The sequence below is a fragment of the Podarcis liolepis genome, assembly GCF_965112155.1.
Source record: "Podarcis liolepis genome assembly, chromosome: 1".
Lineage (NCBI taxonomy): Eukaryota > Metazoa > Chordata > Lepidosauria > Squamata > Lacertidae > Podarcis > Podarcis liolepis.
This window is the reverse complement of record NC_139554.1, coordinates 73,961,010-73,975,318: the sequence shown is the minus strand read 5'-3', so window position 1 is coordinate 73,975,318 and position 14,309 is coordinate 73,961,010. Positions and strand designations below refer to the sequence as shown.

The following is a 14,309-nucleotide window of genomic DNA, read 5'->3' as shown; positions in this document are numbered from 1 at the left end:
GATTCGAACCACCGACCTTCTGATTGACAAGCCCTAGGCTCTGTGGTTTAGACCACAGCACCACTTCATGATTTGTAGCTAGTGGACCCTTAATAACATTATCTTCCCTGAGGGAAATTGCTCTGCACTGCAAACTACATTGGGTGTCAGACTGTGGGGTAACACTACAGAGGAAGGAAATTCTCAACCATTTAGTTTATTATTACAGAACCTGTGAAAGAAAATGTAAGTGATGTTTGTTTGCTTTGTTTTTTGAGGAGAGTGATGCAGCAATTCTGATTATGTCATCTTGGGAGTTCCCTAATGAAAGAAGGGTGAGCTAAGAATTGCAGTCACAGCGGATTACTACATAAATTAGTTGATTCACTCTGTCAAGTATGCTCCCCCCTCAAAGTTTATCTGCCTTAACCCACTGGAATTTGCTACTACTACATGTTTCACAACATATGAATTTGTGTCTTAAGAAACTTATCTGATGTGGAATGTAAACCAGGTCTGATTTTGAGTCAATATCCTTTCCTTCCTTCCTGTTCCTGCTCTACAATGCTTGCTCCATATGTAAACAAGTAGTGCTTATAATAGTTTCTGGAAATGCCCTTCTTCTCCAATATCCAGAGAGTCTAAGATCATCATTTCTCCCTGCAATGGAGTTGAGCTTACCTCCTTGTTCTCTGCCCCTACAATTGGGAAAGGAGCTGAGGCATTCAGGGGAGGGGAAACTTGACACATGGTTGCCATTATTTATTTATTATTTAAGGTATTTATGCATCACTTAATCATTAATGTTTCTAAGCAGTGCACATACAATTACAATAAATAAATAAATAAATAAACCACATGAAGAGTAAGAGTAGTAGGAAATGCACGATGAAGCCAAACACTGCCTTAAGATGCCTGCTGAAATAAGGACGTATTTTTCATGTGTCTGAAACTCCGCAAGGAGGGGGCTGTCTAATCTCAGTTAGGGAGAGTTCCACGGGCTTAGACCTGCTACACTGAATACATGGCTAGTAGTAATTGCAAATTTTGAATGCAGAGTAGCAGCCTGTGGTTATTTTGTTTTTTTGAATAGGGAATCCTATTTGTTGTTGTTGTTTATGAAACACTTCCCATAACCCGGTGAAGTGATTTACAGTAGAATAAAAGCATATGCATAGCAACAGCCTTTTTAAAAACAGCTAAAACGTTTGTATATATGACAATTAAAAATAACAACAAATATAACACAGATAATGTGAAACTAAAAAGGAAAAATATTTCTATGATCTGAAGAGAAACCAGAGAATAGATAATATAAATCTAATACATATAGCAACTGGGGTAAAATTCTGCAGTCAGGTGCACCAAGATGCTATTTTTTTATGGGGGCAGGGGAGAATTGCATGTGTTCTAATGTCCTCTTATTATAAGTTGTTGCATATGTGTGAAGGACTTGTTTGCTCATAGCTGTAATATGAAACACCTTTCAAGTAATATGCAGGAAAATAAGATGTTATCTTTTATTGCCAAATCATCCGTGTTCTCACCACATCTGAAAGTATTCTGAATCAGGATACCTTGGTGTATTTGTATTATATTTTCATGGGAGAAATAAATGTTTAATGTTTTTCTGAAATCCTACCGGGAAGCCTTTGGGAAGAGGTAAAACTAGGCTTTATTCCACTCGGATCCAAGAGCCAGTTTGGCATCCCATCCCATGCGCTTTTGCATACACACACACACAGTGAAGCTACTTTTCTGTCATGTCTCAGCCAGGAGAGCCCTTATCAGAGGGTGGACACGAGACCCTGATCTTATACTGAGTCCTAGGTCAGCCTCTATCTGGGATACTGCAACAAGGCAAGGGAAAGGGCCATCTGCACCCAAGGTGAGTTCCGCCTCAAACTTTGGGGCTGAATTGGATCCCAAACCCAAGGCAAATGCAGTACTATTGTAAAGACTAGATGGAAACCTGGCCCACCTGGAGATTGCAGGAAAGGATTCCTCCGGAGTAAAGTAAAGTACATCCCCTCAGAAGTAATACACTCCTCCCAAGGAGACCTCTGGTATGAAGGGGGTTGATAGGAGTCAGCTGAGGTTCGGGTTTGTTACAGTAGCTTCAGTTACTGCCTGACTCTTGTGAACTCTTCTAGCTTGGATCCTGACCTTGAACTGCTCTGATGTTGCCTCCTGCCTTTTGCAAGCTCAGCTTGCTTGGACTCTGGCCCTGGATGCTGCTCTGTCTGCTTGCCCCATGGGTATTGTTGCTGGTAAGTCCCCTGTTTACTTAAGAGCCTAGTGTGAGCAGGACACCTTCTTTTATTTACAGGGTGATGGGTGATTATGCAGTAGTTCTGCCTCCAGAACCTGCCACCTCATCCTGTGACGCCATCTGTGTTCCCCTCCCTCCTCCAAACTCCAAGCTCTCATCAATCACCTTCTAATGATGTTCCGTGCTCACTCCTTCCTGCACCATGTAATCAATATGTCTCTAGGTCAATATGTGCATAGGTCACAGGTGGAGCCAACTCCAATCATCCTACTCCTCTTTGTCTATAGGGCTGATGAGTTAAAGGCAAACAACCCCTGGAGGGCCACAGGTTCATCCCTACTTCCCTGGGAATGGCTACAATACGAGTCCACCTGTATTACTTTACTGCTCCTCTGTGTCAGATAACTGGAACGAGTGTACTTTTTTTATCTCCTGCCTGAAATTCATCAACATCGTAAGACAGAATTTGCGCTTTCCAGAATTAATAATTACTTTCAAAGATGTTTTTGAGGAATATCTAAGTGAAAGAGTTGTACGATTGCTGTCATGAGAAAATCTTGTAAAAAATATTCTACAGACATTGCTAACCATGAAACAAGGGGTTTTGATGCAAAGCCCACTATACTCTGTAGAATGGCTTATACTCTTACTTCAGCCACTAGAGGGATCTCCAAGAATACGGTTTACTACTGTATCTGAAAGACAGCTTCCGAATGTCATCAACATTTGCTTTATCTAAGGAGCTGCTACATCAATAAGCGGGCTGTGTAGGGCTCCATTTCCCCTGCTTCTCTACTTAAGTGTTCTCAGAAAGTCATGAAACGTATTTTTGCTATAGAAAAGGTACCAGCATAGGTCTTCATGACTAGACTCTTTCATAAGGAGAACCTGCAGAAGTCAAATTTTTTTGCAAGTTAGGTAGCAGGTGTCTTTTGAGAGCTGCAGGACCTACTAGGTTTTGATTATTGTTTGTGGGTGCCAGACACCTACATAACCCCTAGATCTAACTCATGTTAAAATATAAACCAGGCTAGCTTCCTGTATTCAGGTAATCGCCTGGGTGATGGGCCATTAAGAGAACCAAAGAAAAGGGTCTCTGTGCCAGACTGAAAATGGGAGGGGCTCTTCCTTCAGCTCTTCATGAGAAGGAAAAAAGCCAGAGTTTTAGAGTTGAGAGTTGGCAGTAATGTGACCTAGAAGTAAAGCTGCAAGCTGGAAAATCAGAGAGGCAGAGCACAATGTTTGATTTCTGCTTGAATTCAAGGCATTGGCTATGGGAGAAACAAGACCCTTTGGGGTGTTGATGCTGTGAACCCCTCCACTGTAGGCTCAGGTTGTATATATGTGCAAATAAGCCATATATCCTAAAGACACCACAGTTTCTGCTGTGCCTCTTTCCCAAGAGAAAACATGAAACCTGGGTAAAGCACTTGGATCCCCGGGGATCTCACACTGCTCGGAGATTGGGGTGGCATGCAACACTATATTACTGTGTTATGGAGAAGAGTTCCCAGACAAAGGCATTATAAGATAGTAAGAGGCTTCGCCCCTTCATGGGAGATTTTACTTTCTTGGGTTCCATGATCACTGCAGATGGTGACAGCAGTCACAATATTAAAAGACCCCTGCTTCTTGGGAGAAAAGCAGTGACAAACCTAGAGAGCATCTTAAAAAGCAGAGACATCACCTTGCCGACAAAGGTCCGTATAGTTGAAGCTATGGTTTTCCCAGTAGTGATGTATGGAAGTGAGAGCTGGACCATAAAGAAGGCTGATCGCCGAAGAATTGATGCTTTTGAATTATGGTTCTGGAGGAGACACTTGAGAGTCCCATGGACTGCAAGAAGAACAAACCTATCCATTCTTACAAAAATCAGCCCTGAGTGCTCACTGTAAGGACAGATCCTGAAGCTAAGACTCCAATAATCTGGCCACCTCATGAGAAGAGAAGACTCCCTGGAAAAGACCCTGATGTTGGGAAAGATGGAGGGCACAAGGAGAAGGGGGACGACAGAGGATGAGATGGTTGTACAGTGTTCTCGAAGCTACCAACATGAGTTTGACCAAGCTGCGGGAGGCAGTGGAAGACAGAAGTGCCTGGTGTGCTCTGGGTAGTCGGACACGACTAAACAACAAAAAAAGAGGCTTCTGCTATAGTGACAGTGGGAAGATTTTGATTCTACAGCAGTTTCACTGTGGGATCCCCATACTGCTAGATGAAGTGCTTCTCTGGAAAATTCTACAGAAAAACCAATTGTGTGTCATGTTTTGATTAGGGTAACCCAAATTTATAGCTTGGTAAATTTAGCCACTTCACAGCAAAGTTCTGCTATACCTTTGGGTTTTTTTCCTTTGCCACTACTGTTTGCATTGGGAGGTTCATGTGACACGATTTCTAGTTTAGCTTCCTACAATCATTTGGCATTCCTTTTGTCCAGACGTTTATTGATGTTTACAGACTTTTCTCTCTCTCACGGCTTCTCTCGTTACAAATCGACTTATGGCATTAGCATTCTTCATTGTGACTTGCAACAAAGAAGCTTAGTGTATGTGTTTTCAGGAAGTGATAGTGTTCTCTTGGTGTACAATAGAAACGAAGAAATAAAAATTCCTGCAGTGCAGCCTCCAGCGTACACTATATATTAGCAATCACCTGAATTACCTACACTACAGACATAAGATGTCACATACAATTTGTTTCCCGGTGCCTGATCTGGTTTCGGCTGCCTGATCTACTTTCAGTCGTAGGAATCCTCAGAACAATGGCCTTCTGCTTGTGTGGAGGAAGGAATTAAATGTTGTGCTATTTATGTCATGCAGGAGAAATCAATAAGCAAGTGCAAGGTTGTATTTCCCCCTGCCCCATCCACCAGGGCAACCACTAGAGACTCGGTCCTGGGGCCAGGTCTGTATCCAAATCAGACTGGATCAAAATAATCTGTCTTCCTGAAATGTCTTCTGCTACCCTACCACAGCTCTCTACATGATGCCACCTGGCATAAGGTATAATGCATTTCCCTCCGAATCCATTAAATTCTATTCCTGCCTCACCTTACAACCATAGTCTATGAATGCTTAGGCTATAAAAAGACGGTCTGGGGTTTTTGTTTGTTTGTTTCAGAAGGGTGTTGACTGGCAAACAATATACCTCTGGACAGCTTTGCCTCCATTCTTTGAAATACCACAATGTTAAAAGTGGATTATTAGGGATGACCAAAATTCAAAGCCATACACCCCTACCTGTGATCCACAGAAATCAAAAGGATTTGGGTTTCACTTCAACACATATAGAATATTTCTAGTTTGGCTCACTTAAAATTAAGATGTAGTCCTAAAAACAGTTAATCCGGAGTAACTTCCACTGGAATTACTTCAGAATAAATGTCATTGTCAATAATCCCAAAGCACATTTTTTCTGGAGATCTGGTAACTTCTCAAGTGGCCTTTTCTGAAATACCTTTGCATGGGAGCCAATACCAATTACTGCATAACTAAGTAAACATACTGTGTTGGAGGAGGAAACTCAGCAACACAAAAACTATTTGTTAAGAAAGGCTCCAGGCACAAGTTTGGCTCTCTTTCTCTTATCTTCAAAGCCTTTTGTCTTGCCTCCCCCAAGTCAGACTTGCTCTGTAAACCTTGAGTACATAACCATTATGTTTTCTTTATTTCTTCAGAAGCTTAAAACATTTGAAAACCTGTTCGTTTAGAACTCATACATTAGGAATGCTTTCCTTTAAAAAGGTGTGATACTCAAAGGAAGCAACAGTCCATAAAGTCTATAGAGAAAATTTTGATTGAAAAAAAAATGTATTCAGTTGTGCCACTCTGGTGAAGGAAGGCATTTTTGATCCAGCAATTCCTTCCATCAGTTGAATAGGGAGGGAGTGGTTTTCACCAAATCCCCCTCTGCTTTACATCTGCCAAAACCCCTCACTGAAAAATCTGCCCCAGTTTGTAGAACCCTGTGGAACAGGTGGGAGGTAAGGTGTTGTATTTTATATTTAACTTGGCTTTAATTTAATTTAATTTGGCTTTACTTTAATACTGATTTTAGTTGTCTCATGAGCCACCTTGAACATTGATGTAACTGAAAGGCGGGATTATAAATGTTCTAAAAAACAAAAATGGACATTAGCCACCATCTACACTAGCAACATTAGATATACTAAACTACTAGACGCAGGTGGCACTGTGGTCTAAACCACTGAGCCTCTTGGGCTTGCCGATCAGAAGGACAGCGGTTCAAATCTCCATGACGGGGTGAGATCCCATTGCTCTGGCCCAACGCCTGCCAACCTAGCAGTTTGAAAGCACACCAATGCAAGTAGATAAATAGGTACCGCTGTGGCGGGAATGTAAACGGCATTTCTGTGCGCTCTGGTTTCTGTCACGGTGTTCTGTTGTGCTAGAAGCGGTTTAGTCATGCTGGCCACATGACCCGGAAAGCTGTCTGTGGACAAACGCTGGCTCCCTCGGCCTGAAAGCGAGATGAGCACTACAACCCCACAGTTGCCTTTGACTGGACTTAACCATTCAGAAGTCCTTTGCCCTTTTTTCACCTACTAAACTACTAGTAATTCAACGTGTGTAAGCCAATGTTTCCTGGAAAGAAGCACGGGTGCACCCTACCTTGGCCCCCTTGCAATACTAAGGTGAGTTCAACCCCACACACCCACTAAAATTATAAAGAAATGCTCAAGGGCCCTTTGAATGAAGCAGAAGAAAATGGAAGTCTCTCTTGTAAAGGAAGATTTTTTTTTTTAGAAACTGGAGGACAGATTTCACCACAACCCATTGCCAGCTTCATCACAGGTGAAAGATGGAAAGTTGGGGCAATAATAGTCTTCTTTAAGCATTTTGAATGTATATCCATGGTCAGGGCATGGGGCCACTGAGTGTCTCCATTTCCTCTGCCATCCAGTGGTTTCCACTCAAAGTATTCTTGGCCAAACATGCCAAACATGCTTACAGCCCTCTCCGCAACAGAGAATCCTACACAGTCATGGTTTCTGATCATGAGAAGAACTGTAAGCACATTCCACTGAATCCCTTGACAAGTCTCCTTCAGATTTCCCCACACAATGCAAGAAGTCAGGTGTGGAGGGGGCAGCTCGCTTGGTCCCTCACCTCCATATATTCAGAACACATGGATAGGAGGGCTGGCACAATACAGTATTACGCAGGTGACTGCATTTTGTCTTTCCTGAGCCGCCCTGCATGGCCCTCTGCTGCAACTTGATTATTTGTTTCCCATTTTTCCCAAACATGTCCCTGGATGTTCCAAGGTTGGGCCCCTTCTTTTGACATCTACCTCAATTAAAGCTCATGGGGCGGTGCCTTCACTTGTCAAAGTGATGAATGGCTGCCTTGCATTTTTCTCACCATTGCACCTTAACCATGTTTAGGTTTGTTTTCACTTTAGATCAGTTCTTACCCACTCTGCGTTACAAAGAGTAATCCTAAAGTGGGTTAAATTCACAATGAAAAAACATAATTCATAAGAAAACAGCAGAATGATAAAATAATAGAGGGCCATTTTGCTCTTCTTTCTTCACTCCACCCTAACTGGCATTTGGACTGCCTGTTCCTGATCCCTTCACCTCCCTTGGGCGAAACCTATTACCTTGGCATGCTGTCAGGGCACTAGTCTTGGACAATTTCTTTCTGCCAAACTGGAGTTTTCTGGGAATTTCTTGGCCCATGCCCTGGAGAGAGCTCACCCTTGATCTCCAAAACTATTAAATCTGTCATTGCCAGCCTGCCTCCTCACATCCAGTGGAACAGGAATGCATCTGTAGCAATGGTGAGAATTTCTAGAGGATAAAAAATTAATAGTGTAGATCCAAGAGGGTGAGGTTTCAGAAATGTGGACTACAAACAAGGAACTAGAATTGCATCATTACGTGTATAATCTAGTTTGCCAGCAATAATGTCCTCTCATTGTTGGCGATAGGCAGTGTTATGAGTCATCCTCAGCCTAATGGTTGACAGGGCAGTAACAGGTGTAAGACATGAATAGTGTCATCTTAACAACAATAAAATAAAAGTGTAGATTGCACTGCAGTGATTGGACTGCAGCAATCTCTCAGCAGAGATTTTTTCAATTATTTGGATTCTTAGACTGCAAAACTGTGTATAGTTAATCTAAAGTCCCATTTAACTCAGCAGCACCTGCTTCCAGTTGAAAATAGATGGATCATACTATTAGAATAAAGTAAGTGTAAAACAGAAACAGTCTGTATGTTTATTGGTGGACTGCAGTCACTCACTTTGCCTCATTTGTAAAGGCAGTCGAGATGCAGGGACATAAGGGCTGACTATCCACGAGTTTGCTTTCCTCTGGAGGTCAATGAATTTGGATGGATTGGTATAAACTGATGCTGCAAGTTTATCTGTTTGGCATTCATCTCTTTGGCCTCCTCTGCTGCCTCTTCACAAGCACCGGTCCAGTCATCCTTCACATTTGTCATGGATTTAATCCTATGTCAACCAAGATCCTCCTCTGTGGTCTCGTCTGTCCTTTCATGCTTTTCACATTAATCAACACCTCTTCCCTTCTCTGTCTTCCACGCAGAGTCCAAAGACGCAGCTCTTTTGCCTTCTCTCTCTCTCTCCGCCCACCCCCCCAGTCATGCAAAACCACGAATGGAATAACAGGGCAGATTTCCAATTTGGCATTGCTGTTGAATATATAGTGGTACCTCGGGTTAAGTACTTAATTCGTTCCAGAGGTCCGTTCTTAACCCGAAACTGTTCTTAACCTGAAGCACCACTTTAGCTAATGGGGCTTCCTGCTGCCGCCGTGCCGCCAGAGCACAATTTCTGTTCTCATCCTGAAGCAAAGTTCTTAACCCGAGGCACTATTTCTGGGTTAGCGGAGTCTGTAACCTGAAGCGTATGTAACCTGAAGCATATGTAACCCAAGGTACCACTGTAGTTCTTTCCAAAGGAGCATTCCATGCCAGCAATTTTACAACATGTAACTAATTCTTATTAAACTTTAATATAGCATGGAAGCCAATTTCAGTACATTGGTACCTCAAGTTACAAACGCCTCAGGTTACAAATGCTTCAGGTTACAAACTCCACTAACCTGGAAGAGTGTTGAGAACTTTGCCCCAGGATGAGAATGGAAATCGTGTGCTGGCAGTGCAGTGGCAGCAAGAGGCCCCATTAGCGAAAGCACACCTCTAGTTAAGAGCAGTTTCAGGTTAAGAACGGACCTCCGGAACGAATTAAGTTCATCACTAGAGGCACCACTGTATTGGACAGAGGAAGTTGATTTTAAATCTGTCTCAGTACAGGATAAAGGGCTAGCCATCATGACATCAATAGACCAACTACCTTTCTTTGCCTTCTCTCCTATTTGCTCACAATGGCAAGGTGAGCTGTGCTGAAGGTGGGATGGGCAGCGAAATGGACAAGTTTGACGCTGAAGCCAAATTATTTGGGATGCTGAAGACACAAGCAAATTCTGAAGAGCTCTGAAAGGATCTGTCCAAACTGGATAAATGGGGGGCAACAAGGCAAATGAGAATCAGTTCCAAGTGTAAACTGGTGCAAACCTGGGCTTAAACCCTTCTGCCAAGTTCACATACAAATTTATGAAGGTCTCAACTTGTAGTGACTAACCAGAAAATAAATCTTAGGATCATGGTGGGTAGCTAAATAACAGTAGCAACTAAGTATAGGAACAGGGAAAGCTGCTGATCTGATTCAGCAGTACTCCTCTTGTGTTCCTGCTTAAATATTCCTACCATTTGGTGAGCATCTCCCTGTTATAATCCTAAAGTTGCAGCCCAACCCTATGCAAGTGTTATGAGAAATAAATTCCACTGTGTTTATGGAGAAGTGATTTTAGATAATGTCTGTGTAAAATTTCAGACACGGTAAATTTGGATTTGTTGCATTTTCGCCGCTAATGGAAGGGCTGGCCCTGGGTGGTGAAAGTGGGTGCCTCTCACATAGACCCTAAGAATAAGTGAATTGCAATTCTGTGCTGCAAGGATGTTGGGGAGAATTGAGTGCTAGGAGTAGGAGGAACTGAGACACGGTGAGGGGTTAATGCTAGTGAAAAGCACTTCCACTTGTGCAAGATAGAGCACCTGGTTTTCACCAATTCCTCTACCTGCTGCAGTCCTCCTGTGTTCCCTGAAAAGCTGCCCTTAAGGACTAGATCGGGGTAGGCAACCTAAGGCCTGTGGGCCAATCACCTTCTTAATCCAGCCTGTGGACGGTCCGGGAATCGGCGTGTTTTCACATGAGTAGAATGTGTCCTTTTATTTAAAATGCATCTCTGGTTTATTTGTGGGGCATAGGAATTCGTTCATATTTTTTTTCAAAATATAGTCTGGCCCACCACATGGTCTGAGGGACGGTGGACCGGCCCACAGCTGAAAAAGGTTGCTGACCCCTGGACTAGATCCCTGCTCCAATAGTATGGGATATGGTACGTAGGACTGCTGTAAGTAGCGAGCAATCTGTGAAAACTGTGTGTCTTCCCTTTCAAGAGCAGAAATGCTTTCCTGAAGCAGGAAGCTACCACTGAACAAAGCCCAGTGCTTTTTAAAAGAAAAAGGTGCCAGTACTCACCATGAAGTGCCACACTTATAACATTTGAAAAAATAAAAGGTGCCGGTACTGCGTACTCTTGAGTACCCACAGAAAACAGCACTAGTAAAGCCCCTATTCATTCAGAATAACCAGCCAAATCTCTGCCTGCAAGCTGCAGATTTTAGAAGCCAGAACTTTCTCTGTCTGGCAGATGCTTTTCTGTCTTGGAGCGCAGTGTTCTAACCATGCCTCAGAAGCCAGAACACTGTCTTCTGGAGGTCACAAATAATGCCTTACACACTCCCTGCACATTTTTGCCTTTGTCTGCTCTTATTCGCAGAATGATTCCAATAGTTGTTGGGAAACCTTGTCCGTAATTTCACTTTATAATGATCATTTCCCTGACACTTGGCTAACTTTTCCAAGTCCCCAGTTAAATGGTAGTACTTTTACTACAGTACACACAGAAACTACTGACAGGGTTTTGAATGTTTTCCAAACACCTATGAAACAAGCAAAGGTCAGGGAAAGAGGACAAAACTTCCTGCATCTTCCTCCTCTCACAGACTGCAGCACCCTTTTCAACTTCTGCCCAATTACGAAGCCACCATCCCCTCCTATTCTACTCTTGATTTCATATCCCTGTTTTCATTTTTGCCCCATTCCCATGCCACCCCCTTCCTTTTTTCTGCAAGCTCCTTTTGCACTCATTTTCACCTTCTTGCTCCACCCCTTTTCCTTTTATACAACTTTTAGAAGACATCTGAAGGCAGCCCTGTATCAAGGTATTTAATGCCTGATGTTTTTATTATGTTTTTAGATATGCTGTAACCCACCCAGAGTGGCTGTGGAAACCCAGCCAGATGGGTGGGGTATAAGTAATAAAATTATTATTATTATTATTCCTTCCTCTTCTTTCCTTCTCTCAACTCTCTCGTTGTATGCTGACCACCCCCATTTCCATGCCTTCTCCTCTCTCCTATTCTGCAGCTCCCTTTGCACACCCACCCTAGGATGATATATGGTACTGTCTTTCCAAGATGAATAGATTCTAATGAGCAAGCCTGTCAGTTTCTTTGTTCAGTTAGAGAAGGTTAAGTTCAGTTGATGGATGTTGTACATGTATGGGTGTGTGCTTGCAATAAAATGTATGTTCCAAACTACTGTGTTGAATCTGGAACTTCCTGTTGAAGACAACACACGGTGCTAGGAGTGAACTACATTGTGTGAAGGATCTCTGCAGTTGCTTTTAAACCACCACTTTCACCCTCTCAGCGTTCCTTCCTTCTTGTTTCCATACCACAGCCACAGCTGATGTGCAACCGGTCTTCTCTTTTACTCACCCCTGCATTGACTTTGTGCAAACCCAGAGCACTACAAATCCTCCACTGGGAATTGTTGTTGTTGTCATTTATTGAATTTATGTTGTTGTTGTTTAGTCATTTAGTTGTGTCCGACTCTTCGTGACCCCATGAACCAGAGCATGCCAGGCACTCCTGTCTTCCACTGCCTCCCACAGTTTGGTCAAACTCATGTTGGTAGCTTCAAGAACACTGTCCAACCATCTTGTCCTCTGTCGTCCCCTTCTCCTTGTGCCCTCCATCTTTCCCAACACCAGGGTCTTTTCCAGGGAGTCTTTTCTTCTCATGAGGTGGACAAAGTATTGGAGCCTCAGCTTCAGGATCTTTCCTTCCATCAAGCACTCAGGGCTGATTTCCTTCAGAATGGATAGGTTTGATCTTCTTGCAGTCCACGGGACTGCAATTTATTGAATTTATATATCACCCTATATCCGGAGGTCTCAGGGCGGTTCACAAAAAGGAGTTGTGTTTATAAGCTCCTCACACACATCTTGGAGCAGATTTAAGGAGGGTATGGGGTGAGTGCTAAAAGGAAGAGTGTTGAGAAAGTTCCATTGTACAAGCATAAATCCTTGTACTGGCCAGATGGTTACTTAGCACTATATTTTATACAAGTCCCAACTTCTAATCTAGTTCTCTTGGCTGGTCACCCCACTAGAAACAGAGCACTCTGCCTTTTGCATATCCTCATTAAAAGCAGTCATGCATTAAAAAAAAAATTGTGTTTGCCAAAGCTGTAGCAATGGAGGTGGCTGGTTATATCTCTCATGGTAGAGGTATAGGTAATACAGAACTGTAGAGTCACCACAAGAAAATCTGGGGGTCACACTGGCTTTTACCTACACAGGCCCTATTCAGGTGGGTCGTCCCCATGTGGATAGTGGAAGTGTGCTGGATCTCTACATAGCATCAAAGGGGAAGGAGAGGAAGACAAGACCAAAAGTTCACACAAAGCCAAGGCTCATGAAAACAAAATCCAAAATCAACGGTTCAGCGATACCTTTATTTTGGCAAATGAAATGCTACAAAAATGTGAACGCTTTCAAGTTATCAGAACTCTTCATTGGGCAAGATATTACACAAATAAAACCTGACATAGGAAGCTTTTAGGGCTAAGCAGCAAATTGCTAGCACCAGGTAGCCAGAATAAACTGAGAGACACTGAGGAGAAAGGTGACCCAGTGTGACTATGGGCAATGACTTGTATTAGGGAGGTTAACATAAATAATTGTGTTTTATTTCTTTTGTATAGGTAATAACCAAAGACATCTCTTTAATATGAAGGAATAGCTAAAAGAACCCACCTAAATGGCTGTTGAATTGATTGCTGGCTGCTAGTTACTCCCTTCAAATTATGCACAATTACCAGTAGTTGACATGGTAGGGGGATGAAAAAAACAGTTTCATGGCCTGTCAGAATTAACGAGGAGAGCCAGGAGTTTCAAGGTCCCATGGAGGATATTTTAATGTTTTGCTAGTGTGTGCCAAAATACGAAAGGCCAGCCCAGATCATACGTAAGATAAAGGGAAATTAAATATGAATAAGAAAGTACAGTATATTTCTCTCAATCATACACAACAGATCACCTTGTTTGGCAAAGATGAAGGATATGACTCTATCTTATGATACTAAACAAATATTTCTAACATATAATGGATCTGCAGTACTGGTAAAATCTATTTTCATATTTCTGAATCCTAGCTCTCTATCTTATTGAAGAAGAAAATAACAAAATGAGTGGTTATTTGAAGAGGGGGGAAATAGTGGTGTGAGATTGTCACATTAAACTTCACACATACCTGAGTTAGAAGGTAAAATGGAAACACACAAATATAGAAAATGTACTGGGTGAAGAATTCAGCATATTGAGAAACTGAGGGGGGGGGGGACAAGTTCCAAGTCTTATGTGAAGATGTGAATTTGGCTACGGGAGGTGGTCAGGCTGTATGATGCCTGAGTCCCTTTTAATTCCTGGGGTCCTAGATTCAGCAAAGGTTAAAATCTAATGGAGGATTCAATTGTTGAAGCAGCCAGGCCTGCTTCTTGGTGGGCCTAAGCATGGTTGTAAGTATAACAGAATAATAATAATAATAATAATAATAATAATAATAATAATAATAATAATAATAATTGTTATTATT

General features: G+C 42.4%; 1 protein-coding gene across 2 annotated transcripts in view; it reads left to right on the top strand.

Moving 5' to 3' along the window:
* The window catches only part of KCNQ1 (potassium voltage-gated channel subfamily Q member 1), a 322,417-nt gene that overhangs the window by 1,689 nt on the left and 306,419 nt on the right, over positions 1 to 14,309 (top strand). The window contains exon 1 of one of the 2 annotated variants that reach the window (XM_083462720.1): positions 13,177 to 14,236. The exons of the other annotated variant lie outside the window; for it this stretch is intronic. The gene's annotated coding sequence lies outside the window, so the exon portion shown is untranslated. Of the gene's footprint in view, positions 1 to 13,176; positions 14,237 to 14,309 lie in introns of those variants that run through there. 2 annotated transcript variants of the gene reach the window in all.